This window comes from Thunnus thynnus, chromosome 18 (genome assembly GCF_963924715.1).
Source record: "Thunnus thynnus chromosome 18, fThuThy2.1, whole genome shotgun sequence".
In the NCBI taxonomy this organism is placed as follows: Eukaryota; Metazoa; Chordata; class Actinopteri; order Scombriformes; family Scombridae; genus Thunnus; species Thunnus thynnus.
In genome coordinates this window covers 10,585,952-10,612,024 of record NC_089534.1, presented here as the reverse complement: position 1 = coordinate 10,612,024, position 26,073 = coordinate 10,585,952, and the positions used below count along the sequence as shown (strand labels likewise).

Below are 26,073 nucleotides of genomic sequence, written 5' to 3'. Positions count from 1 at the left end.
GGTATGGTCTAAAGTTGGTTCTTAATGCTAAGAAAACCGAATTTATGATCTTTTCCAGAGCTCGCTCCCTGATCTCAGATATTGTTAGCATTCATACCTTAGGAGGGGACTCAATTGAAAGAGCGTCATCCTACAAGTACTTGGGTATTTGGGTGGATCACAGGCTCTCTTTTAGAGTGCATGTTGAGAACCTAGTGAAGGAACTGAAGGTTAGGCTGGGGTTTTATTATCGAAATAGGGCCTGCCTTAATTTAGCAGTTAGGAAAACATTTGTTCAGGCTATGTTCTCTTATTTACACGCATGTTGCCTCCTCTACACTTCACTGCCTAGACTCTGTGTATCCCAGTTCTCTGTTTTATATCCAACTCATTGTCCCGTATACATCACTATTGACTTTATGATCTGGTTTCCTGGTCTTCATTAAGCCTATGGAGACAGCATCATTGGTATATTTTTATTTACAGAGTAATACTGGGCAAACTTCCTTCATATCTGTGTAATCTTCTGTCACTCACCAACAGCTGTTATGATGCTCTACCAGGTACCCAGGATTTGCTCAGAACTTGATGGTGTAGCTTTCTCTTATTTTGCGCCCTGGTCGTGGCATAACCTGAAGAACACACTACAGCTTAATGATTTTGTCTACCTGGGAGAGTTCAAAGCTCTGATTAAAAAAAACTGAGTGACTGAAGGGTGCAATTGCTATTCCTAAACTGGATTTTGTATTAAGTATCTGTCGGTCCTTGTCTGTTTTTAACATGCTCTATTTCTTCCTTGATTGTTCCTTATCTGTATTTACTGTATTCTATAATTTGTGTAAACTTGTAATGGTGTGCTATCATGGCCAGGTCTCCTTTGAAAAAGAGATTTTAATCTCAAGGGGACATCCTGGTTAAATAAAGGTTTAAAAAAAATTAAAAAAATATTTCCGCTGTACCTTTTGTATGTGTGCTTGAGTTCTCATGCATGGACCATCTACTGGTCCAGCCATGTGGGTGTTATCTGATGAACAGCTGATGGTGCTTATAGCAGAGTTTCCCTCTTGAGAGCCTTTCCTGCACACTGTAAATCTCACTAATAAGGCCCGGGCGCCTGGCAAGCCCCCACCATTTTACCGTCGGGTGATAAATAACCGCAGCCTCACCGACCGGACAGCAACCAGAGAGAGCCAACTGACTACAAAGAGACAGAGCAGTCCCAGAAGTTGAGGATAATAACTGTGGATAGCGAGGATAGACTTTGTGATATCAGAGAGAGGAAGGCCATGAAGAAGATAAACGCGTGTATTTGTCTCTGTAATTGTGTGTAATTAAGAGGTCAGCGATAGGATAAAAGTTGGAATAAGGAGGGTGGCATCTCGTCTGCCTCTGTCCGAGTTTGTGTGTGTGTGTTGTTTTAATGAAAATCTGGTTTTCCTCCGTGTGTTTCTAAGGTAACGACTGATTGCACATGGAGACAGCCGTCTGATGGAATGTCCTCACCCCCGCAAGCTCATTAATTACACATTCAAACACACACCAGTGCACACTTATCACTTATCTTTACATATGAAGGTTGAAGTGATACACACAACTCTTGTAGGATGGGGAGGAGCACAGAGGGATGATAGGGAGGTAGGGGGGGAGGAGATGGGTAGTAGGTGGGAGGGAGGGAGGGAAGGAAGGAGGGAGACGGAGAGAAAGAGGGGAGGAGTTAAGAGAGAGGGACCTGTTGAGTTGCTCTAAGGAATGACTTTCGGGGTGAGAGGAAGTGGCGTGAGGTTAAAATCATGACCTCTGATCCCAACTTGCAGACTATAGACTCTCAGTGTGATAATTAATGAAACAATGAATTCCTTAATTTTGTATTCAGCAGGTATCCTTGGTGTCACTTCAAAGTATTTTGTTTATTTGTTGGAGTTATTATCTCCAAAGTTAATTCCTTAGACCCCTTTGTTTAGATTTTTTACATGATTACAATATCTTTTAAATTATTCTGATGATATAAGTTTTGTTTTTAGAAAATTAGACAATTTGGAGACATCATTGTGCTGCCAAAATAATAACATTTTTTAATCCACATAATGGCGTTAATGTTTACAGCACCAGAGTCTCTATTTGGGTCTGTTAGTATTGCCTCACACAACATGGAGAAAAATGCATGTGGGACGATGAGGTCTACTCACAGAGGAAGTTTTGGGGTGTAGGGTGAGCTCATGGTCCATCTCCAGTTTCCTGGTCTGGTCAGTAACCATGCAGCATCGCTATGCCCCATAAAAAATGCGTTAGCCCCTCAGTGTGTGCCCCAACATGCCACGAAGGAAAGGTTTTATTAAATTACGTATGATTCCTGTATTTTTGTTATTATGCATCATAAAGCTGTCTGTAAATGGTGAAACAATATGTGGAATGCTTGAAATGGATGATATGAGGCAAACAAAGCATGGCATACAATTGAAGCTTGCACATATTTTGTTTGGGTACTTTCAAGCATTTTGAAATTTTGATCTGTTTGTTTTTGCTACTAAAAAAACATCCTCCACCCATCGTAAAACTTTGGTTGGAAGCTGAAGTTGTCAGCTGACGACAGCAAGACATGTTTTGTCAAGCAAAATGAATCACGTGTTGTTGGATTGTCATAACAACAGCAGCGAATAGTAGGTTTGACTACATTTAAACCCATCATTTGATGATGTAGAAGCTTTCTCACTGACAAGTCCTTTGGTCTTTTTTTTACTGTAATCAGAAATGAAATTCATACAGTCTCACATTCAGGTTTGATATCAGTACAAAAGCTGCAATGCATGAACAGAATGTTCTTAAGCCTTTTTTTTTTTTTTAATGAATAATGGCTCATGTTTTACCCCAACCTGTGAATACATCCACACTCCCTTCTCTGTCTGCCTCATAAACCCACCTCTAAAGCAGACACAGGCCTGCGCACATACACACACACACACACACACACAATGATGTATGTGTGAATAATAAGGTGTTAATTCTGGAGGTGTTGCCAACATGCTGTCACCCCCCCAACACACTCACAGAGCGACACGCAGCTCTTGTTAGACCCTACCTCTCATTTCCTCTTTTCCTTCTTTCCTTTGCTGTCTGTAAAATATGTAAGTGATTTGGCCTTTCCTGCCACAACCTCTGATGGCTTTATACAAGGCAGTTTGCAGCTTGGCCTGACACACACTCACATGTCTTAATAACAAGGCCCAGTAATATCTGATTGTCTTGAGGGTGCAGCACTTCAGTGTCTGAAGTGTTCCCAGATATGTTGACTTCACCTCCACAACAGTCCTGCTTATGTGTGTTTGTGTGTTTAGATCACTGATCCAGATTGAATGGCGTCACCTCAACGCCTCACTGACTGCTGCTGCAACATGCACGTGGCATCTGCCCTAACTTGTGAGTCCCTGTAGAGTGTTTTTGCCCTAATATGCACGATGTTGGCGTGTAGGTTACGGGGTGTTAGTTTTCACTTGTGTCAATGTGCGTTTCCTGCTCTTTCAGATACTGATGTCTAGGATTTGGGGCTTTCTCCTTTCAACACCTTCTCCCTCTAGCTGATGACCGCAGATAACACCTATCGCTGTCTCATTCCTTCTTTTCCCTCTCTTTCATCCCCCTCCCCCTATCTTTGCGATAATGCTATGTGGATGTTTACCTCCAGATAACTTTATTTTGACTGCTTGTGTGCCCCTGTGCCAGTGGTGCTGGTGTATGTGTGTATGTGTGTATGTGTGTGTATGTGTGTGTGTGTAGGGGATGTGGCTGACAGACAGGGACAACAGGGCAACAAGAGCACAAAGAGGGTTGATCCGGGGGTAAGAGGGGACATGAGGATGTGTGTGTGAGTGTGTGTCTGTGGTTGTTTATGGGGGTAATGGGCTGCTTGGACTAGACCTCTTTTGATCCCTCCACGCCACCTCAGTTAGCACCTCTGTATGCTAGGAAGTGTTGTGCACAAAGACATCTGCTCTCTGAACTTGATAATGAGACACCTTAGACCTCTGGTCAAAATGGATTTTTTAGCCTGTGCTAACACAGACACAAATAGAAATGTCCAAATCTTCCACACATGCTCGCATTTCGGCCATGTAATCTTTTTAAAATGTTCTTTTCAAGGAAAACTTTACAGGCAACGCTACCCACACAGCCTCTGCTTCATGTGTGTGCATTTTGGGTGGATATGTATATGCTCCACAGCAATGCACGTTCATATACTAACTTGGCAAAAAAAGCCTTTGACATTTTATTAGTTTCTGTCTTTGCATCTGTTGGATGTTTTGTGACAGTATATTTAGTGTATACCTCTCGACGTCTGAAATTAGCTCAGCCACGGCGGAGCTAATTCTGGGAAATATATGTTAAAATAAGGTCCACATAAAACACATTCTCTGGTTTCCGCTCGCCTGGCTCTCTCTGATCACTCTGCTGTAACCTGCTAATCACAAGCAGCATGGCAGCATGCTGGTCACAGCCCACTATGTTTAGTGTTTACAAGGCTTAAACACGGCCCCGTTTAGACACGCTGTGCTCATATAGGCAGAGCGACAACAGTTGAAACACACACACACACACACACAAACACACGCCCTTTTTGTAGTGTATCTGTCCATGCATGCAGCCCACATGCACGCAACACACGCTAGCCGCCCATCTCTGTCATTGTAATTGAATTTGAGGTAAGACAGTATATGTCCTCAGACTGCAACATGAGAGGGTTAACACAGACATTTGTGGCTGAGCGCTTACATTTTGGAATAAATTGGAGTGTAATTTTAGATTTCTGGTCATGTAAGTTAAAGACTGTCATTCTCCTTAAACTTGGATAACGTGTGTCGCTGCTGTATGAAGAGCATAACTGGATCTTGATGAGTTGTATTATCAGTTCGAAGAGAAGTTCTGTTTGTTGTCTCTTCCTCTTAGGTGTCAAAAGAAATTAAAAGTTGGCACATGTAGGGGGAAGATTAGGTTGGGGTTTCATAGCAATCCATTGCATTTGAAATACACAAATTAATGTGCTTATCGAATCAAATCCCGTATCAACTCCACTTAAGTTTGACTTTCAGCATTTGTAAGTAAATAATCTTATAAATAACTTAATTAAATATTAATTTGATATCTATAATCAGTTTTTGTTGGCTAACATGGCAAAAGACTAAGAGATAACCTAACTAATGTTCACAACTTGTATCCACAACTTAAAAATGAGATGAGCAGCACAAGATATAAAGTATTGATTAGATATGTATCTCACAAATCAATTCGGTCTCCCAGAAATTACTTTCACATACTACTAAATTCCAACAGAAAATATGTTTTTCAGGACACTGCTGGCTGAATTACGTTTTCTCTCAACATAATGACTGGATATTGTTAATGAACATATTTTGCAAGTTGCAAATATCTTTATACTGAATGTATGAGGGGAAAACTTGAAGCAAGTGTTTTTAATAACATTTAACTGAAACCACAATCTGTCATAACCAAAGTTCTTTTGTTGTCTAAACCTAACCATACACGGGACTCAGGATGTGAACCCTGGTCTGTTGTGTCAGAGTCTTGCATCTTGTATGCCCCCCATCCACCCTATTCCTTTCACTAACAAACAATGTTTGGCAGAGCACACACACTAGTGTGTAGTTCGCAAATTAACCACCCAACAGTCGAGAGTTTTATTTTGGCCTTTGGTCAAGTTACTAACCTGATATTATGTTGTCATTATAACTGGCAAAAGCATCACACTGGGCTAGCTAAAAATTAGAAGCCTGCTACATTGTTCTTATCTAATTAAAAAAAAGAGTAGTTAGCCTCAGATCATAGCGAATCTGGGTATTTTGCCAACCTGGATTAGATTTGAATTTTAAGCAAGAGTGGGACATCGAGATTTGCAGTTATCCATTACTTGCGTCTGTTGCAATACCAGCTTCTCCTCTCCTCTCCTCTGGCCGCTCTGTGGGTCCATGCGACGTTACAGAGCGTGACGCCTACAGCAGTCAAGGGAGTCGTAGCCATGCCCCTAAATTAAATACAACTCTCAGAGGGGAGAACGCTCATGGCCACACACACACTGACGGCATGCTAACATTTTGTCTACCATCATCAGACATGCACACACACTGTAAATATAGGATTACTGTAGGCAGACACACACGTAGACAGGGATGGATAAGCACAGACATAAATACACACAATCACGTGCACACACACAAACTGTTTGCGAGTGTATGTGTGTGCCTCTCCTGTTTGTGTTGGTGAAAGTCCACTGGATTTATCTGTTAGCGCTCAGAGGCCAGTGTGTGTGGGATCCAAACACACAGTGGAATTATGGGAGATGAGGTCAAAGGTCAAGGCCAGCCACACACTACAGTGCTCATTGTGTGTGAGTACATGTGTGTATGCGTGTTGTAGGAGTGATGAAACAGTTTCATCAGGGAGGGCGCTCTGCATGGATCATCAGGCATGTGATGGAAGGTGTTCACGAGGAATTTAGATTAGCACTGAGAGAAAACAAATGAGAGGAGAAGAGGAAGGAGAAAGAGTGAGGAAGGAGGGGGAGAGTGCACAGCAACAATAGTTCTGTTCCAGAAACAACCATGTAAGACCTGACTAGGTCTTCAATGATCCACTCAGTTCTTAATATCGGAAAAACGACACAGGACTTGAGTCAGTCTTACTGGGCTGGGTTGAGTCTTGCTGTTTTGCTCTGGGTCTTGATGCTGTGTCAGTATGTATAATACTTGAGTGCATCCAAGCGGACTCGCTATCAGCTTTGATGATGTGTCGGGTCTTTGTCATCGCAGGAGGAAAATGTGTTTAGGCAAGAAAGAGAGTCTGAACTGTTGCAGGGAAAATAACATGTACCGCTATTCAACCATGTCTGCTTGTTAATTGGTGCTGCGTCATGCTGCTGCTCAGTACATTTACATGCACTTCAGTAACCGGGTTACAGTCAACCTCTCCGGTCAGATGATATCTTAAACATCATGTAAACGAGAAAACTGGTTTCCATAATCGGGGTGAATTTCATCCAAACTGAAACTAACACAAAGCCTTTAGAAGTCTAAATAAGTTGGCTTCTACAGCTGAACATTTTATCATTTTTCATCTTATTTCACTAATACAGTTTACTAACACAGTAACAAAATAAAATCAGGATATACATTGATTTACAGTAACCAGGTTACTAATGTATCTAAAGGCATTCTCCTCCTGTGGTACCTGATTTATCTTTTTATGGCTAGCGTGTTCACATTTCAACAACTAAAATCTTAACAATAACATCCCCTGTACAGCAGCCAGGCTGATGAAAGCCATTGCTGTTATTTTGACCCCCACATGTTATCACACTGAACCATCCTGCAGTGCAACACACAAGTTGAAAAAAGGTGAAATGTAAGGTTCATAAGAAATCCAGCAACAATCCATACACAGAATAAACATATTTTCATTCAATGCTAAATATACATTGATGACAAGTCTGAAATGTGAAATCATGTGTGTCAAGATGTATGAAAGGTGGTGGGAATGTGAGAGAAAGAGAGAGACTAACTCCTTTGGTTGAGCAGGGTTTATAGTGCATCGCCACAACCAGCAGGTCGTAAACTCTGCTCACACTCTGTTTTATTTCAATTACAGACACAAGGCCTTGTATCTCTACATATGTGTGTGTGTGGACTGAGATGGAGTGTGAATGGTGTTTATTTGGTCATGGGTCTAAACCGGATGGAAAGGTGTGGGTAATAGCAGCACTGGGAGATGATATCATGAGCATACACACACGTACACACACATGCGCGTGCGACGATCAGTACTATATAGTCTTACTGGGAGAGGGGCTCATGCTACATTGGCGTCCGAATGCCGTGTCCTTCCCAGCAGCCTCTCCTGCAGAGGGTTGGTCATGGGAATGAAGCACGCTCACATGAGTAAGCTGACAGGCAAGCATGTGTGTCTTAAACACAATAGTTGGTAGAAGCCTTACTCCAGTTTGATTCTTCCTGCGACAATAGGCAATCTGCTTGATGAGATGTTTTTTGTCACACATGAATTCAAGTCAAGATGCAGCAGAAGCTACAGGATCAGTATACGGGCAACGGCTAAAGGGATACAGCATTAACTAAAAACAAGTTCATACACATTGTACACACAATCTTAACTTTGATCAATAGTAATGGTAATGAATAGTACGAAAATGAATAATTATTGTCTAATATCAGTTTGGTTTTTATTTCTGTTGTTATTTATGGTCTCTAAATTTCTCGACTCCCACTCCGTTCCACGCTTTCCTCATTATACCTTTAGATTTTCCTCTATTTTGATATTTAAAGTTGGTTTCAAAATGTATAATTGAACAAACATTATAATCCTGACCTGACAGTAACCTCTGCAGCCCAGATTATAGACTCTACCCGTATAATATCAGAGAGGTAAATTGTTGTCAGCGGTTTAGTATGCCCTGATGCTAACACAACCACAACTGCAAACAAACACATACATAAACACAGGTCACATACATGTCTAAACAGAGCAGAACCAGAAACCAACAGTGACCATGACACACCAACTCGTTACAGATGAAACAGATGAAGCTTCTTCTCACAACCTATCTCATCTGTCCTTCTGCCTCCGTAAAGATCCCGGCTCGGATAGTCTCGCCTCACTGCAGGTGTAAGTGTAAGCTTGGGTGTGAGTGGAGAGAATCTGGAGAGAGGCAGAGAGAAAGACCTGGAGATTGGGACAGACCAAAGCAGAGAAAGAGAGAGATGTGTAAGCAGATTAGGTTTGTCCTTGGCGCCTGTCTGTGGTTCCAGTGAACTGATGTGTCACCCGGATCCTGAGGGTGTTGACAGCAGCGCTGGGGAAAAAAGTTTGTTGATGCTACTTCGTGTTATTTTTCTCTTTTTATGATCTGTGAAGCGTCTGCTTCTCCTCACAGAAATAGATAGCGTAGGAGGAAAAATGAGCAGACATGTCGCTAGTCTTCACCTCTTTAACTAGCTAGTTTTCAGTTTGGGGCTTGGTTTTAAACCTACAGTACAGCTGCCAATGAAAGTGATTTTTTTTTCACATGACTTGTCTTTAACTGTTCTGCTGTTAACTAAAATAGGGTTTCTGTTTGACCCCATGCAGCCTTTGGAGTGAGTATCATTACAAACACATGCTGTGTAGACAAGCATCATTCAAACATACAAAGCCATAACTTTGGAATGCTTTTGAAAGATGCCAAATGCTGATATCATGCTGAGTCACAGAAAAAAGTGTATCAAATGATGCAAAAGATGAACAAAATATTCTAACCTGATGTGTCAGATGGTTTATCACACAGAACCATCTGAAAAGTCGTCCATGGAAAAGGGCAGGCACTTTCAAAAAAATACTTGGCAGGTGATTGGATGAACCATCTGTCTGTCACTGTCTTTCCTTGCGAAGCAGCTGGATTCACGAGATCACACGAGAATCCTCATAGGACGCTGAGTGATCTGCCTTGCAAGGTAAAAAATATTCACCTGCGATTAAAATGACCCCTGGAATGTGAAACTTTCCTTCTTAAGCTGCCATTTCAATTTCACAAAGTGTGATGTAATTTAAATGAGGAACTGGAAAAGGCAGATTCCAAGCTTGGAGGGGGAAAGAAAAGAAGGAAAACTAGGGTTCATTACAACTTGTTTTATTTTCATTGTTCTGATAACATTGTAGTCACATCATACAGTGCACTCGGGACAAGAAAAGGGGGTCATACTGGTTGTAAACAAACCAGAAGTTTTGTTGCCATCATTATTTGGAGGTAAAACTGAAACTGAATGCTTCTGTAATGTTGCTAATAATCCCTTATTGCACAGGAAAATTGTGAGGGTACACAACTGTGGCAAGTACTGCAGGCCAAAGTTGAACCGGGATTAGTCCGTAAACTGTGATGGATGTTTACAACTGAGTTTGGGTAATAATTTTGTTTTATCCCACAAATAAGTTTGAGCCTTTACAGCCTATTTGATTGTCTGACTGGCTGTGTTTGTTTCTTCACTGAGCCTGTTTGTAGCAAAGTTTGGTGCTGAGATCTTAGCAATTACCCTGGTGAGTAAATAGTTATTATTACTTATGGAGTCAATGGCCAAAGCTACAAAAATGAAACCCAAGTCGTAATAAACTCTAGTTTTCCTTTAAATAGCATTTTGGGACAAGTTGCTGTTTTTACCCAGGTTCTCCTTCTGCTTCAAACCTTTTCCTCTCATCATGTATGGCAAATGTGCACACGAATGGATAAGTGCAAGGGTGTATGTGTGTATCTGTGTGCATATGTGTATACGTTACTAGGTGACACACACATGGTTTTCCCATATCTCTTTTACAGCCTTTTGCTGTGTAACTCTGACCAGTGTCTAACCATCTGTCCTGCTCTCTGGATGCCTGTAATAACTGCTAACCCCCCTCTGTCCTCTCTGCCCTCCCTCACCTCGGACCCTCTCCCCTGTCTTCGGGAGTGACCACCAAAGAAAAGCGGTTCAACTACAGAAACTCAAATTTCAACAGAAGTGACAAAGAAAATGATTTTGGATTGACAGGTTATGCATTGAACTATTACCAAAAAGAAATAAAAAAATAAAACATTAGAACTGTGTGACTAAACTAATATGTAAAGTGATAGCGTGAGATGTTTAATAGCAGACACTCACTCATACAAAGAATATGCACAATTTCTCACACACACCCACAAGAGCACATAGAGGTATACAAGGACACACACACACACACACACACAAACACACACACATATGCTTAGGAGGCGGTTTATTTCATTTCCTTCACACCTTCACACCTGCGTGGCAGACACTGGCCTCGCTAGATGATTGCACAAACACACATACACACACACTCACACACAACCTAGACACAATACAGTAATGAAGACAAAGACATGCATTCACAACCACTCGGTTATCAAAATGACACAGTTGGGAAAAGTTGCAGCTGTAGGGAGGGACCCATAAGTCTATCTGAAGAGATAAAAAAACAAACACTGAGGCTGATATGAGAAGGACATGGTTGGTTTCCTGTGTGTTGCTGTGCTCTCTTTGAAATGCTGTTAGTTCCTGTGTATGTGTGTATGTGTATACTGTAGTAAAACTGTATCCTAGTCTATTTACAGTACCTAATTCATCCGTCTTCCAACCAAAAAAAATGGCTATAAATGTGCTTGTTCAAACACCAACTCTTACACAGGCACACATACACACATGCAACAGCAAAGGAGGTGTGAACAGGATGGGAGTTAGCATATGTCACATAAATCTATAGATAAACACAGTAACTTAAGCCAACTAAATAAAAAGTCAGCTTATTGGTGCTATTTACTACAGCCTATTAAAAATAAAAGCTTGGAGAGGTGTTGCTTGGTAACCTTCTAAATAGAGTGTCTCGTTCTGTGCAACTGTTTTGTAGTTGGGTGTCCAGTTGCGTCGTCTGAGCCCAACCCGGGATACTTTACATACTGTACTGTATCTGTATGCGTACAAGTGTGATTGTGAATACAGCTGTGTGTATGTATGTGTGTTTGACTGTAGTTAAGTGTCACCATGTAAAGAACTATTATAGCCATATTATAAAGAACAAGTAACGTAAATGCCTGCCATCCAGTTACTCTGATCAAATGTGAAGCATTTGTGCAAGTGTTAGACAATTTAGTGGATCATTCTGAACTGGATTTGACTTAATGGTGTTGGTACTTATATGACTTATAAACATGACTGCTATTAACTTTTTGGTTAAGTGGTTTGAGTAATATTACTACTACACAATTTCTAAATGGATTGGTATCAGCTGTATAAAGCCAGTTTCGGTTTTGAATCCTTATTTATATCATCTTATTATTATTATTAATAATAATATTGTAAAACCCACCATATACATGTATGTCCTCCTCATTTGTCAAAATGCCCCATTGTGCTCTGCTTAAACACTGTAATCTGTTCCTAGAGCTCAGGATTGTGAACAAATGAACAGCTGAGCAGAGGGAACAAATAAAGAGGAGCCTACCATTTCAGAGAAAATATTTACACTTCAGCTTAAAATGATAATTTTGCAGCCATTTCAGCAATATTTTGCAGGAGAACCAAGTCTGGTTTTGGCTGTAAATTACGGCAGTATTTTTTTTTAATGTATTAGTTTGTATGCCTTTATTGGACAGCAACAGATGAGAGATGACTGAAAATGAGGGGAGAGAGAAAGAGAAAACAAATGTCCACTGGTGGAATCAAACCACTGATGTTGCAGCTATGGAGCATGCAGCTTAACCAGTAGGCTACAGGGGGGTGCTGGTCTGCTGCACTTCAGTTATGCTATAATATAGAAGCAGGTGTCCAAATACTTCCTGTCACAACAGATTCACACTAATGTGAGTATTTAAAAACAAAGGGCACTGTAAGAAATATGAGTAGGACAGGAGCAAATCTTAATCGGAAACTACAATGACTTATCATGATAGAGGCAAAATAAAAATCTGGACTTCCCTGTTGACACAGTGTACAGAACTCTTTATAGATTTTTCAATTTCATTTTGAGAAATATATAAGCGAAAACATCCTATATGTTTTCCATCCTTGGTTATACAGTGAAAGCTGATTTGTCACCCTTTATTTAAACCTCAATGTGTTCGCATGTGCACATGTGTTATGTTTAACAGGCTCATTTCCGCAGATTTCAATGTGGATGTTTTTGTCTGTTTTAAACCCCTGTGGAAATCCAACCCTTGCTTTTCTTTCTGCAAACCTCACAGTCAAAATACACTTGTTTAGGCTGCATAGGGATTACACAGGAGTGAGCCAGGGCCAGAGTGTGCTGGGGAGTATTAGTGGATGGGTCAAGGTAGAGGGGTGTCTGGAAAACGTTTTGGAAAGGGAGTTAAGAAGCATAGCATTAACTGATTTTAAGGTGAGGTGGTTTTTGGTTTTTAGATGAATTTTGCAGGTGTTGGACAAAAACCTTGTAGCTCCTTCAGGGATTTACACACAAAAAAAACTTATGCTTTTCTTAGACAAGACAATAGGATCTTGGTATTCTTGGTGTCTCATCACAAAACTTTGAGTAACACCCTAAAATGGTTGTTATGCATTTGCTCTTATTGCTTTGCAATTATTTACTACTTTCTTGGCTCATTCATATCCCCTCAATTTGAATTAAGTGCTGTTGGACAAAGTATTTCAGCTGTGGTTTGAAGGCAGAAGAAAGCTTTGGAGACTTGTGTACTACATTGCTGGCATTAATATGATGCTATGCCACTGTATTCTGTTATGATCTCATTTTTCACTTGAAAAAGCTAATGAAAACTGAAGGAGCCTCCCACTGAACCCCGACCAAATGAAACATAGAAGGAAATAAATACAGCGGGGTCTGGGTGTTGTAGTGTGGGCGAGTAGCTGCTGTTCCAGTCTGGGCAGTGTGCTGTGGGGTTAATTAGGCGTATCAGGGACTAATCCCTCTCCAGGGTCATCTGCTGGGGTCAGGCCTAAAAAGAGAAAGGTCACAGAAACATCCGGCTCAACGCATTAATGATGGGTTCATACTGTAGACCTGAGTGTGTGGGTTTTAGGGAGGGGATTGTGTCTGTTATGTGTTAGTATATGTTAGTGTATATTGTAGTTAAAGAAGTTCTCAGATGTTTTTAGCAAGTCTGCTTATATCTTGATATTACTCATTTTTTACTCATGTTGTACAGATCAGCTGCAGGTGTCTGCTGTCCAGCCCTTTCAGAGGCTGTTCAATCATTTTGGGTGTGTTTATTTGCTCTGGCCAAATGGTAGCAGATGGAAAAGTATCGATGATTGGCCTCAGATCACTATTATTGATCAGTGATTACAGTGAAGAGGATTTACTGTATTCAGCTGAGCAGACACTCAAACACACTAAGGGAGCTACTGTAGCCCACAGGGGACAAACTGCTCTGTGTGCGTACAGCAGTGTGTGTGACTGCTGAGCAAGGACAGAGATTAACACGAAACACATATACATGTGTTGGCACACACAAGCAAGTAAACACATTCACAGTGATGCACTGACATACACACACATACACCACAGACATACACACATAATCACATTCACTGACTAAAAAACAGATAGTTGAAAAAGAAATGAATGAATGACATTTTCATCTATCAAGTGTTGAGGATTCTGAGGCTAAGGCTAATTAAAAGAATGCTGTTTAAGTGTGGAAGCGATCAGGTCCAATCTCATCCACATGCAAATGCCGGAACAGTAGAAAAATGGCTAAATCTCTTCTTTTTGCCTCCCTTTCGGTTGCAAAATAAAGAAAAAAAAATTACAGGTAACAACTGGTTAGGATTGGGACAGACAGTCAAGTTAGTCTGCTAAACCTCAGCTGATTAAACATCACTCGCTGTTACTGTGCTTCAACAAAGCCAGACCATTTCTTTGGTTATTTTCTTTTTATACTCCAAGGATTCCAGCCCCTTCGATAGCTCAGTTGGTAGAGCGGAGGACTGTAGAGTTCTAAAAATAGACATCCTTAGGTCGCTGGTTCAAATCCGGCTCGAAGGAGTTGAAGTTTTTGGGCAATTATGGCACTGACGGTTGAGTGGATCACTTAATAATCGTCCTGATGTTGTAGTGTCAGCTGTTTAAAATTGTGTTCTGCCCCTCTTGTGTTCAGTGGTCACTGATACTGTTTTAAACAGAGCCAAACTCACTACTTGGTTATACTCATTTTCATACACTCCAACTTCCAGCCCCTTCGATAGCTCAGTTGGTAGAGCGGAGGACTGTAGAGGAATAGCCATAGACATCCTTAGGTCGCTGGTTCAAATCCGGCTCGAAGGAGGTATATTTTTGGGGCAATTGGGAGAAAGTGCTACTGTATATAAATGCCTGTAGACAGAAAACTAAATTTAAAGCTAAAAATAGGGATTTAATCCCAGGTCCTACATGTTACCTATTAAACAAGAGAACTGTAATTACTGTACTGCCTCAGCTGGTTAAACCTCTGTTCAGCTCCCTCCTGCTCTCTTTGATCACTGATAACAGATTTTAACACAGCGAAATACACTATTTACTTTTTGTCATTTTCGGACGCCACAATGTGTAGCCCTTCGATAGCTCAGTTGGTAGAGCGGAGGACTGTAGAGGAATAACAATAGACATCCTTAGGTCGCTGGTTCAAATCCGGCTCGAAGGAGGCATGGTTTTGGGGCAACTGTGGCTCACAAGTTAGACACTATCACCAAGCAATCACGCGGTTGGCGGTTCGATTCCCGCCTCCTCCTGTCGACATTCCAAAATGCCCCTCACCAAAGAGACTGAACCCCAAATTGCTCCGCATGGTTAGGCCAGTAACTGCCATGGCAGCTCAATGCCATCAATACGTGAGTGAGTGACAAATTGTAAGGGATTTTGTGGAAAAGGCCCAAAAACCTCTTTTTAGCTCCCTCCTGCTATCTATGATCACCGATAATTGTTTTTAACACAGTCAAACTCAGAATTCAGATTTTCTCATTTTCTGACACGACTCTCTATACCCCTTCGATAGCTCAGTTGGTAGAGCGGAGGACTGTAGAGGAATAACAATAGACATCCTTAGGTCGCTGGTTCAAATCCGGCTCGAAGGAGGCATGGTTTTGGGGCAACTGTGGCTCACAAGTTAGACACTATCACCAAGCAATCACGCGGTTGGCGGTTCGATTCCGGCCTCCTCCTGTCGACATTCCAAAATGCCCCTCACCAAAGAGACTGAACCCCAAATTGCTCCGCATGGTTAGGCCAGTAACTGCCATGGCAGCTCAATGCCATCAATACGTGAGTGAGTGACAAATTGTAAGGGATTTTGTGGAAAAGGCCCAAAAACCTCTTTTTAGCTCCCTCCTGCTATCTATGATCACCGATAATTGTTTTTAACACAGTCAAACTCAGAATTCAGATTTTCTCATTTTCTGACACGACTCTCTATACCCCTTCGATAGCTCAGTTGGTAGAGCGGAGGACTGTAGAGGAATAACAATAGACATCCTTAGGTCGCTGGTTCAAATCCGGCTCGAAGGAGGCAAGGTTTTGGGGCAACTGTGGCTCACAAGTTAGACACTATCACCAAGCAATCACACGGTTGGCGGTTCGATTCCCTCCTCCTCCTGTCGACATTCCAAAATGCCCCTCACCAAAGAGACTGAACCCCAAATTGCTCCGCATGGTTAGGCCAGTAACTGCCATGGCAGCTCAATGCCATCAATACGTGAGTGAGTGACAAATTGTAAGGGATTTTGTGGAAAAGGCCCAAAAACCTCTTTTTAGCTCCCTCCTGCTATCTATGATCACCGATAATTGTTTTTAACACAGTCAAACTCAGAATTCAGATTTTCTCATTTTCTGACACGACTCTCTATACCCCTTCGATAGCTCAGTTGGTAGAGCGGAGGACTGTAGAGGAATAACAATAGACATCCTTAGGTCGCTGGTTCAAATCCGGCTCGAAGGAGTCATCGTTTTAGGGCAACTGTGGCTCACAAGTTAGACACTATCACCAAGCAATCACACGGTTGGCGGTTCGATTCCCTCCTCCTCCTGTCGACATTCCAAAATGCCCCTCACCAAAGAGACTGAACCCCAAATTGCTCCGCATGGTTAGGCCAGTAACTGCCATGGCAGCTCAATGCCATCAATACGTGAGTGAGTGACAAATTGTAAGGGATTTTGTGGAAAAGGCCCAAAAACCTCTTTTTAGCTCCCTCCTGCTATCTATGATCACCGATAATTGTTTTTAACACAGTCAAACTCAGAATTCAGATTTTCTCATTTTCTGACACGACTCTCTATACCCCTTCGATAGCTCAGTTGGTAGAGCGGAGGACTGTAGAGGAATAACAATAGACATCCTTAGGTCGCTGGTTCAAATCCGGCTCGAAGGAGTCATCGTTTTAGGGCAACTGTGGCTCACAAGTTAGACACTATCACCAAGCAATCACACGGTTGGCGGTTCGATTCCCTCCTCCTCCTGTCGACATTCCAAAATGCCCGTCACCAAAGAGACTGAACCCCAAATTGCTCCGCATGGTTAGGCCAGTAACTGCCATGGCAGCTCAATGCCATCAATACGTGAGTGAGTGACAAATTGTAAGGGATTTTGTGGAAAAGGCCCAAAAACCTCTTTTTAGCTCCCTCCTGCTATCTATGATCACCGATAATTGTTTTTAACACAGTCAAACTCAGAATTCAGATTTTCTCATTTTCTGACACGACTCTCTATACCCCTTCGATAGCTCAGTTGGTAGAGCGGAGGACTGTAGAGGAATAACAATAGACATCCTTAGGTCGCTGGTTCAAATCCGGCTCGAAGGAGTCATCGTTTTAGGGCAACTGTGGCTCACAAGTTAGACACTATCACCAAGCAATCACACGGTTGGCGGTTCGATTCCCTCCTCCTCCTGTCGACATTCCAAAATGCCCCTCACCAAAGAGACTGAACCCCAAATTGCTCCGCATGGTTAGGCCAGTAACTGCCATGGCAGCTCAATGCCATCAATACGTGAGTGAGTGACAAATTGTAAGGGATTTTGTGGAAAAGGCCCAAAAACCTCTTTTTAGCTCCCTCCTGCTATCTATGATCACCGATAATTGTTTTTAACACAGTCAAACTCAGAATTCAGATTTTCTCATTTTCTGACACGACTCTCTATACCCCTTCGATAGCTCAGTTGGTAGAGCGGAGGACTGTAGAGGAATAACAATAGACATCCTTAGGTCGCTGGTTCAAATCCGGCTCGAAGGAGGCAAGGTTTTGGGGCAACTGTGGCTCACAAGTTAGACACTATCACCAAGCAATCACGCGGTTGGCGGTTCGATTCCGGCCTCCTTCTGTCGACATTCCAAAATGCCCCTCACCAAAGAGACTGAACCCCAAATTGCTCCGCATGGTTAGGCCAGTAACTGCCATGGCAGCTCAATGCCATCAATACGTGAGTGAGTGACAAATTGTAAGGGATTTTGTGGAAAAGGCCCAAAAACCTCTTTTTAGCTCCCTCCTGCTATCTATGATCACTGATAATTGTTTTTAACACAGTCAAACTCAGAATTCAGATTTTCTCATTTTCTGACACGACTCTCTATACCCCTTCGATAGCTCAGTTGGTAGAGCGGAGGACTGTAGAGGAATAACAATAGACATCCTTAGGTCGCTGGTTCAAATCCGGCATGGTTTTGGGGCAACTGTGGCTCACAAGTTAGACACTATCACCAAGCAATCACGCGGTTGGCGGTTCGATTCCCGCCTCCTCCTGTCGACATTCCAAAATGCCCCTCACCAAAGAGACTGAACCCCGAATTGCTCCGCATGGTTAGGCCAGTAACTGCCATGGCAGCTCAATGCCATCAATACGTGAGTGAGTGACAAATTGTAAGGGATTTTGTGGAAAAGGCCCAAAAACCTCTTTTTAGCTCCCTCCTGCTATCTATGATCACCGATAATTGTTTTTAACACAGTCAAACTCAGAATTCAGATTTTCTCATTTTCTGACACGACTCTCTATACCCCTTCGATAGCTCAGTTGGTAGAGCGGAGGACTGTAGAGGAATAACAATAGACATCCTTAGGTCGCTGGTTCAAATCCGGCTCGAAGGAGGCAAGGTTTTGGGGCAACTGTGGCTCACAAGTTAGACGCAATCACCAATTGGCGGTTCGATTCCCGCCTCCTTCTGTCGACATTCCAAAATGCCCCTCACCAAAGAGACTGAACCCCAAATTGCTCCGCATGGTTAGGCCAGTAACTGCCATGGCAGCTCAATGCCATCAATACGTGAGTGAGTGACAAATTGTAAGGGATTTTGTGGAAAAGGCCCAAAAACCTCTTTTTAGCTCCCTCCTGCTATCTATGATCACCGATAATTGTTTTTAACACAGTCAAACTCAGAATTCAGATTTTCTCATTTTCTGACACGACTCTCTATACCCCTTCGATAGCTCAGTTGGTAGAGCGGAGGACTGTAGAGGAATAACAATAGACATCCTTAGGTCGCTGGTTCAAATCCGGCTCGAAGGAGGCATGGTTTTGGGGCAACTGTGGCTCACAAGTTAGACACTATCACCAAGCAATCACGCGGTTGGCGGTTCGATTCCGGCCTCCTCCTGTCGACATTCCAAAATGCCCCTCACCAAAGAGACTGAACCCCAAATTGCTCCGCATGGTTAGGCCAGTAACTGCCATGGCAGCTCAATGCCATCAATACGTGAGTGAGTGACAAATTGTAAGGGATTTTGTGGAAAAGGCCCAAAAACCTCTTTTTAGCTCCCTCCTGCTATCTATGATCACCGATAATTGTTTTTAACACAGTCAAACTCAGAATTCAGATTTTCTCATTTTCTGACACGACTCTCTATACCCCTTCGATAGCTCAGTTGGTAGAGCGGAGGACTGTAGAGGAATAACAATAGACATCCTTAGGTCGCTGGTTCAAATCCGGCTCGAAGGAGGCAAGGTTTTGGGGCAACTGTGGCTCACAAGTTAGACACTATCACCAAGCAATCACACGGTTGGCGGTTCGATTCCCTCCTCCTCCTGTCGACATTCCAAAATGCCCCTCACCAAAGAGACTGAACCCCAAATTGCTCCGCATGGTTAGGCCAGTAACTGCCATGGCAGCTCAATGCCATCAATACGTGAGTGAGTGACAAATTGTAAGGGATTTTGTGGAAAAGGCCCAAAAACCTCTTTTTAGCTCCCTCCTGCTATCTATGATCACCGATAATTGTTTTTAACACAGTCAAACTCAGAATTCAGATTTTCTCATTTTCTGACACGACTCTCTATACCCCTTCGATAGCTCAGTTGGTAGAGCGGAGGACTGTAGAGGAATAACAATAGACATCCTTAGGTCGCTGGTTCAAATCCGGCTCGAAGGAGTCATCGTTTTAGGGCAACTGTGGCTCACAAGTTAGACACTATCACCAAGCAATCACACGGTTGGCGGTTCGATTCCCTCCTCCTCCTGTCGACATTCCAAAATGCCCCTCACCAAAGAGACTGAACCCCAAATTGCTCCGCATGGTTAGGCCAGTAACTGCCATGGCAGCTCAATGCCATCAATACGTGAGTGAGTGACAAATTGTAAGGGATTTTGTGGAAAAGGCCCAAAAACCTCTTTTTAGCTCCCTCCTGCTATCTATGATCACCGATAATTGTTTTTAACACAGTCAAACTCAGAATTCAGATTTTCTCATTTTCTGACACGACTCTCTATACCCCTTCGATAGCTCAGTTGGTAGAGCGGAGGACTGTAGAGGAATAACAATAGACATCCTTAGGTCGCTGGTTCAAATCCGGCTCGAAGGAGTCATCGTTTTAGGGCAACTGTGGCTCACAAGTTAGACACTATCACCAAGCAATCACACGGTTGGCGGTTCGATTCCCTCCTCCTCCTGTCGACATTCCAAAATGCCCCTCACCAAAGAGACTGAACCCCAAATTGCTCCGCATGGTTAGGCCAGTAACTGCCATGGCAGCTCAATGCCATCAATACGTGAGTGAGTGACAAATTGTAAGGGATTTTGTGGAAAAGGCCCAAAAACCTCTTTTTAGCTCCCTCCTGCTATCTATGATCACCGATAATTGTTTTTAACACAGTCAAACTCAGAATTCAGATTTTCTCATTTTCTGACACGACTCTCTATACCCCTTCGATAGCTCAGTTGGTAGAGCGGAGGACTGTAGAGGAATAACAATAGACATCCTTAGGTCGCTGGTTCAAATCCGGCTCGAAGGAGTCATCGTTTTAGGGCAACTGTGGCTCACAAGTTAGACACTATCACCAAGCAATCACACGGTTGGCGGTTCGATTCCCGCCTCCTCCTGTCGACATTCCAAAATGCCCCTCACCAAAGAGACTGAACCCCAAATTGCTCCGCATGGTTAGGCCAGTAACTGCCATGGCAGCTCAATGCCATCAATACGTGAGTGAGTGACAAATTGTAAGGGATTTTGTGGAAAAGGCCCAAAAACCTCTTTTTAGCTCCCTCCTGCTATCTATGATCACCGATAATTGTTTTTAACACAGTCAAACTCAGAATTCAGATTTTCTCATTTTCTGACACGACTCTCTATACCCCTTCGATAGCTCAGTTGGTAGAGCGGAGGACTGTAGAGGAATAACAATAGACATCCTTAGGTCGCTGGTTCAAATCCGGCTCGAAGGAGGCATGGTTTTGGGGCAACTGTGGCTCACAAGTTAGACGCAATCACGCGGTTGGCGGTTCAATTCCCGTCTCCTCCTGTCGACATTCCAAAATGCCCCTCACCAAAGAGACTGAACCCCAAATTGCTCCGCATGGTTAGGCCAGTAACTGCCATGGCAGCTCAATGCCATCAATACGTGAGTGAGTGACAAATTGTAAGGGATTTTGTGGAAAAGGCCCAAAAACCTCTTTTTAGCTCCCTCCTGCTATCTATGATCACCGATAATTGTTTTTAACACAGTCAAACTCAGAATTCAGATTTTCTCATTTTCTGACACGACTCTCTATACCCCTTCGATAGCTCAGTTGGTAGAGCGGAGGACTGTAGAGGAATAACAATAGACATCCTTAGGTCGCTGGTTCAAATCCGGCTCGAAGGAGGCAAGGTTTTGGGGCAACTGTGGCTCACAAGTTAGACGCAATCACGCGGTTGGCGGTTCGATTCCGGCCTCCTCCTGTCGACATTCCAAAATGCCCCTCACCAAAGAGACTGAACCCCAAATTGCTCCGCATGGTTAGGCCAGTAACTGCCATGGCAGCTCAATGCCATCAATACGTGAGTGAGTGACAAATTGTAAGGGATTTTGTGGAAAAGGCCCAAAAACCTCTTTTTAGCTCCCTCCTGCTATCTATGATCACCGATAATTGTTTTTAACACAGTCAAACTCAGAATTCAGATTTTCTCATTTTCTGACACGACTCTCTATACCCCTTCGATAGCTCAGTTGGTAGAGCGGAGGACTGTAGAGGAATAACAATAGACATCCTTAGGTCGCTGGTTCAAATCCGGCTCAAAGGAGGCAAGGTTTTGGGGCAACTGTGGCTCACAAGTTAGACACTATCACCAAGCAATCACGCGGTTGGCGGTTCGATTCCGGCCTCCTTCTGTCGACATTCCAAAATGCCCCTCACCAAAGAGACTGAACCCCAAATTGCTCCGCATGGTTAGGCCAGTAACTGCCATGGCAGCTCAATGCCATCAATACGTGAGTGAGTGACAAATTGTAAGGGATTTTGTGGAAAAGGCCCAAAAACCTCTTTTTAGCTCCCTCCTGCTATCTATGATCACTGATAATTGTTTTTAACACAGTCAAACTCAGAATTCAGATTTTCTCATTTTCTGACACGACTCTCTATACCCCTTCGATAGCTCAGTTGGTAGAGCGGAGGACTGTAGAGGAATAACAATAGACATCCTTAGGTCGCTGGTTCAAATCCGGCTCGAAGGAGGCAAGGTTTTGGGGCAACTGTGGCTCACAAGTTAGACGCAATCACCAATTGGCGGTTCGATTCCCGCCTCCTTCTGTCGACATTCCAAAATGCCCCTCACCAAAGAGACTGAACCCCAAATTGCTCCGCATGGTTAGGCCAGTAACTGCCATGGCAGCTCAATGCCATCAATACGTGAGTGAGTGACAAATTGTAAGGGATTTTGTGGAAAAGGCCCAAAAACCTCTTTTTAGCTCCCTCCTGCTATCTATGATCACCGATAATTGTTTTTAACACAGTCAAACTCAGAATTCAGATTTTCTCATTTTCTGACACGACTCTCTATACCCCTTCGATAGCTCAGTTGGTAGAGCGGAGGACTGTAGAGGAATAACAATAGACATCCTTAGGTCGCTGGTTCAAATCCGGCATGGTTTTGGGGCAACTGTGGCTCACAAGTTAGACACTATCACCAAGCAATCACGCGGTTGGCGGTTCGATTCCCGCCTCCTCCTGTCGACATTCCAAAATGCCCCTCACCAAAGAGACTGAACCCCAAATTGCTCCGCACGGTTAGGCCAGTAACTGCCATGGCAGCTCAATGCCATCAATACGTGAGTGAGTGACAAATTGTAAGGGATTTTGTGGAAAAGGCCCAAAAACCTCTTTTTAGCTCCCTCCTGCTATCTATGATCACCGATAATTGTTTTTAACACAGTCAAACTCAGAATTCAGATTTTCTCATTTTCTGACACGACTCTCTATACCCCTTCGATAGCTCAGTTGGTAGAGCGGAGGACTGTAGAGGAATAACAATAGACATCCTTAGGTCGCTGGTTCAAATCCGGCTCGAAGGAGTCATCGTTTTGGGGCAACTGTGGCTCACAAGTTAGACACTATCACCAAGCAATCACACGGTTGGCGGTTCGATTCCCGCCTCCTCCTGTCGACATTCCAAAATGCCCCTCACCAAAGAGACTGAACCCCACATTGCTCCGCATGGTTAGGCCAGTAACTGCCATGGCAGCTCAATGCCATCAATACGTGAGTGAGTGACAAATTGTAAGGGATTTTGTGGAAAAGGCCCAAAAACCTCTTTTTAGCTCCCTCCTGCTATCTATGATCACCGATAATTGTTTTTAACACAGTCAAACTCAGAATTCAGATTTTCTCATTTTCTGACACGACTCTCTATACCCCTTCGATAGCTCAGTTGGTAGAGCGGAGGACTGTAGAGGAATAACAATAGACATCCTTAGGTCGCTGGTTCAAATCCGGCTCGAAGGAGTCAACGTTTTGGGGCAACTGTGGCTCACAAGTTAGACACTATCACCAAGCAATCACGCGGTTGGCGGTTCGATTCCCGCCTCCTCCTGACGACATTCCAAAATGCCCCTCACCAAAGAGACTGAACCCCAAATTGCTCCGCATGGTTAGGCCAGTAACTGCCATGGCAGCTCAATGCCATCAATACGTGAGTGAGTGACAAATTGTAAGGGATTTTGTGGAAAAGGCCCAAAAACCTCTTTTTAGCTCCCTCCTGCTATCTATGATCACCGATAATTGTTTTTAACACAGTCAAACTCAGAATTCAGATTTTCTCATTTTCTGACACGACTCTCTATACCCCTTCGATAGCTCAGTTGGTAGAGCGGAGGACTGTAGAGGAATAACAATAGACATCCTTAGGTCGCTGGTTCAAATCCGGCTCGAAGGAGTCATCGTTTTAGGGCAACTGTGGCTCACAAGTTAGACACTATCACCAAGCAATCACACGGTTGGCGGTTCGATTCCCGCCTCCTCCTGTCGACATTCCAAAATGCCCCTCACCAAAGAGACTGAACCCCAAATTGCTCCGCATGGTTAGGCCAGTAACTGCCATGGCAGCTCAATGCCATCAATACGTGAGTGAGTGACAAATTGTAAGGGATTTTGTGGAAAAGGCCCAAAAACCTCTTTTTAGCTCCCTCCTGCTATCTATGATCACCGATAATTGTTTTTAACACAGTCAAACTCAGAATTCAGATTTTCTCATTTTCTGACACGACTCTCTATACCCCTTCGATAGCTCAGTTGGTAGAGCGGAGGACTGTAGAGGAATAACAATAGACATCCTTAGGTCGCTGGTTCAAATCCGGCTCGAAGGAGGCAAGGTTTTGGGGCAACTGTGGCTCACAAGTTAGACACTATCACCAAGCAATCACGCGGTTGGCGGTTCGATTCCGGCCTCCTTCTGTCGACATTCCAAAATGCCCCTCACCAAAGAGACTGAACCCCAAATTGCTCCGCATGGTTAGGCCAGTAACTGCCATGGCAGCTCAATGCCATCAATACGTGAGTGAGTGACAAATTGTAAGGGATTTTGTGGAAAAGGCCCAAAAACCTCTTTTTAGCTCCCTCCTGCTATCTATGATCACCGATAATTGTTTTTAACACAGTCAAACTCAGAATTCAGATTTTCTCATTTTCTGACACGACTCTCTATACCCCTTCGATAGCTCAGTTGGTAGAGCGGAGGACTGTAGAGGAATAACAATAGACATCCTTAGGTCGCTGGTTCAAATCCGGCTCGAAGGAGGCAAGGTTTTGGGGCAACTGTGGCTCACAAGTTAGACACTATCACCAAGCAATCACGCGGTTGGCGGTTCGATTCCGGCCTCCTTCTGTCGACATTCCAAAATGCCCCTCACCAAAGAGACTGAACCCCAAATTGCTCCGCATGGTTAGGCCAGTAACTGCCATTGCAGCTCAATGCCATCAATACGTGAGTGAGTGACAAATTGTAAGGGATTTTGTGGAAAAGGCCCAAAAACCTCTTTTTAGCTCCCTCCTGCTATCTATGATCACTGATAATTGTTTTTAACACAGTCAAACTCAGAATTCAGATTTTCTCATTTTCTGACACGACTCTCTATACCCCTTCGATAGCTCAGTTGGTAGAGCGGAGGACTGTAGAGGAATAACAATAGACATCCTTAGGTCGCTGGTTCAAATCCGGCATGGTTTTGGGGCAACTGTGGCTCACAAGTTAGACACTATCACCAAGCAATCACGCGGTTGGCGGTTCGATTCCCGCCTCCTCCTGTCGACATTCCAAAATGCCCCTCACCAAAGAGACTGAACCCCGAATTGCTCCGCATGGTTAGGCCAGTAACTGCCATGGCAGCTCAATGCCATCAATACGTGAGTGAGTGACAAATTGTAAGGGATTTTGTGGAAAAGGCCCAAAAACCTCTTTTTAGCTCCCTCCTGCTATCTATGATCACCGATAATTGTTTTTAACACAGTCAAACTCAGAATTCAGATTTTCTCATTTTCTGACACGACTCTCTATACCCCTTCGATAGCTCAGTTGGTAGAGCGGAGGACTGTAGAGGAATAACAATAGACATCCTTAGGTCGCTGGTTCAAATCCGGCTCGAAGGAGTCATCGTTTTGGGGCAACTGTGGCTCACAAGTTAGACACTATCACCAAGCAATCACACGGTTGGCGGTTCGATTCCCGCCTCCTCCTGTCGACATTCCAAAATGCCCCTCACCAAAGAGACTGAACCCCACATTGCTCCGCATGGTTAGGCCAGTAACTGCCATGGCAGCTCAATGCCATCAATACGTGAGTGAGTGACAAATTGTAAGGGATTTTGTGGAAA

The 26,073-nt window shown here is 43.3% G+C and overlaps 1 protein-coding gene and 24 non-coding genes across 26 annotated transcripts in view; all 25 read left to right on the top strand.

The window, feature by feature from the left end:
* Positions 1-26,073, top strand: part of LOC137169031 (hormonally up-regulated neu tumor-associated kinase homolog A) — a 129,497-nt gene that overhangs the window by 7,177 nt on the left and 96,247 nt on the right. The window contains exon 2 of one of the 2 annotated variants that reach the window (XM_067571972.1): positions 3,312-3,393. The exons of the other annotated variant lie outside the window; for it this stretch is intronic. The gene's annotated coding sequence lies outside the window, so the exon portion shown is untranslated. The remainder of the gene's footprint in view (positions 1-3,311; positions 3,394-26,073) is intronic. 2 annotated transcript variants of the gene reach the window in all.
* trnay-gua (transfer RNA tyrosine (anticodon GUA)) lies at positions 14,456-14,544 on the top strand. Its single transcript is given in 2 exon segments — positions 14,456-14,492; positions 14,509-14,544. It is a non-coding gene; the product is annotated as a tRNA-Tyr (tRNA).
* On the top strand, positions 14,735-14,823 carry trnay-gua (transfer RNA tyrosine (anticodon GUA)). The gene is given in 2 exon segments: positions 14,735-14,771; positions 14,788-14,823. It is a non-coding gene; the product is annotated as a tRNA-Tyr (tRNA).
* Positions 15,090-15,178, top strand: trnay-gua (transfer RNA tyrosine (anticodon GUA)). The gene is given in 2 exon segments: positions 15,090-15,126; positions 15,143-15,178. It is a non-coding gene; the product is annotated as a tRNA-Tyr (tRNA).
* On the top strand, positions 15,520-15,608 carry trnay-gua (transfer RNA tyrosine (anticodon GUA)). The gene is given in 2 exon segments: positions 15,520-15,556; positions 15,573-15,608. It is a non-coding gene; the product is annotated as a tRNA-Tyr (tRNA).
* On the top strand, positions 15,950-16,038 carry trnay-gua (transfer RNA tyrosine (anticodon GUA)). The gene is given in 2 exon segments: positions 15,950-15,986; positions 16,003-16,038. It is a non-coding gene; the product is annotated as a tRNA-Tyr (tRNA).
* On the top strand, positions 16,380-16,468 carry trnay-gua (transfer RNA tyrosine (anticodon GUA)). Its single transcript is given in 2 exon segments — positions 16,380-16,416; positions 16,433-16,468. It is a non-coding gene; the product is annotated as a tRNA-Tyr (tRNA).
* Positions 16,810-16,898, top strand: trnay-gua (transfer RNA tyrosine (anticodon GUA)). The gene is given in 2 exon segments: positions 16,810-16,846; positions 16,863-16,898. It is a non-coding gene; the product is annotated as a tRNA-Tyr (tRNA).
* trnay-gua (transfer RNA tyrosine (anticodon GUA)) lies at positions 17,240-17,328 on the top strand. The gene is given in 2 exon segments: positions 17,240-17,276; positions 17,293-17,328. It is a non-coding gene; the product is annotated as a tRNA-Tyr (tRNA).
* On the top strand, positions 17,670-17,758 carry trnay-gua (transfer RNA tyrosine (anticodon GUA)). Its single transcript is given in 2 exon segments — positions 17,670-17,706; positions 17,723-17,758. It is a non-coding gene; the product is annotated as a tRNA-Tyr (tRNA).
* Positions 18,519-18,607, top strand: trnay-gua (transfer RNA tyrosine (anticodon GUA)). The gene is given in 2 exon segments: positions 18,519-18,555; positions 18,572-18,607. It is a non-coding gene; the product is annotated as a tRNA-Tyr (tRNA).
* On the top strand, positions 18,937-19,025 carry trnay-gua (transfer RNA tyrosine (anticodon GUA)). The gene is given in 2 exon segments: positions 18,937-18,973; positions 18,990-19,025. It is a non-coding gene; the product is annotated as a tRNA-Tyr (tRNA).
* trnay-gua (transfer RNA tyrosine (anticodon GUA)) lies at positions 19,367-19,455 on the top strand. The gene is given in 2 exon segments: positions 19,367-19,403; positions 19,420-19,455. It is a non-coding gene; the product is annotated as a tRNA-Tyr (tRNA).
* trnay-gua (transfer RNA tyrosine (anticodon GUA)) lies at positions 19,797-19,885 on the top strand. Its single transcript is given in 2 exon segments — positions 19,797-19,833; positions 19,850-19,885. It is a non-coding gene; the product is annotated as a tRNA-Tyr (tRNA).
* On the top strand, positions 20,227-20,315 carry trnay-gua (transfer RNA tyrosine (anticodon GUA)). Its single transcript is given in 2 exon segments — positions 20,227-20,263; positions 20,280-20,315. It is a non-coding gene; the product is annotated as a tRNA-Tyr (tRNA).
* trnay-gua (transfer RNA tyrosine (anticodon GUA)) lies at positions 20,657-20,745 on the top strand. The gene is given in 2 exon segments: positions 20,657-20,693; positions 20,710-20,745. It is a non-coding gene; the product is annotated as a tRNA-Tyr (tRNA).
* On the top strand, positions 21,087-21,175 carry trnay-gua (transfer RNA tyrosine (anticodon GUA)). The gene is given in 2 exon segments: positions 21,087-21,123; positions 21,140-21,175. It is a non-coding gene; the product is annotated as a tRNA-Tyr (tRNA).
* On the top strand, positions 21,506-21,594 carry trnay-gua (transfer RNA tyrosine (anticodon GUA)). Its single transcript is given in 2 exon segments — positions 21,506-21,542; positions 21,559-21,594. It is a non-coding gene; the product is annotated as a tRNA-Tyr (tRNA).
* On the top strand, positions 22,355-22,443 carry trnay-gua (transfer RNA tyrosine (anticodon GUA)). The gene is given in 2 exon segments: positions 22,355-22,391; positions 22,408-22,443. It is a non-coding gene; the product is annotated as a tRNA-Tyr (tRNA).
* On the top strand, positions 23,192-23,280 carry trnay-gua (transfer RNA tyrosine (anticodon GUA)). Its single transcript is given in 2 exon segments — positions 23,192-23,228; positions 23,245-23,280. It is a non-coding gene; the product is annotated as a tRNA-Tyr (tRNA).
* trnay-gua (transfer RNA tyrosine (anticodon GUA)) lies at positions 23,622-23,710 on the top strand. The gene is given in 2 exon segments: positions 23,622-23,658; positions 23,675-23,710. It is a non-coding gene; the product is annotated as a tRNA-Tyr (tRNA).
* Positions 24,052-24,140, top strand: trnay-gua (transfer RNA tyrosine (anticodon GUA)). Its single transcript is given in 2 exon segments — positions 24,052-24,088; positions 24,105-24,140. It is a non-coding gene; the product is annotated as a tRNA-Tyr (tRNA).
* trnay-gua (transfer RNA tyrosine (anticodon GUA)) lies at positions 24,482-24,570 on the top strand. Its single transcript is given in 2 exon segments — positions 24,482-24,518; positions 24,535-24,570. It is a non-coding gene; the product is annotated as a tRNA-Tyr (tRNA).
* trnay-gua (transfer RNA tyrosine (anticodon GUA)) lies at positions 24,912-25,000 on the top strand. The gene is given in 2 exon segments: positions 24,912-24,948; positions 24,965-25,000. It is a non-coding gene; the product is annotated as a tRNA-Tyr (tRNA).
* Positions 25,761-25,849, top strand: trnay-gua (transfer RNA tyrosine (anticodon GUA)). The gene is given in 2 exon segments: positions 25,761-25,797; positions 25,814-25,849. It is a non-coding gene; the product is annotated as a tRNA-Tyr (tRNA).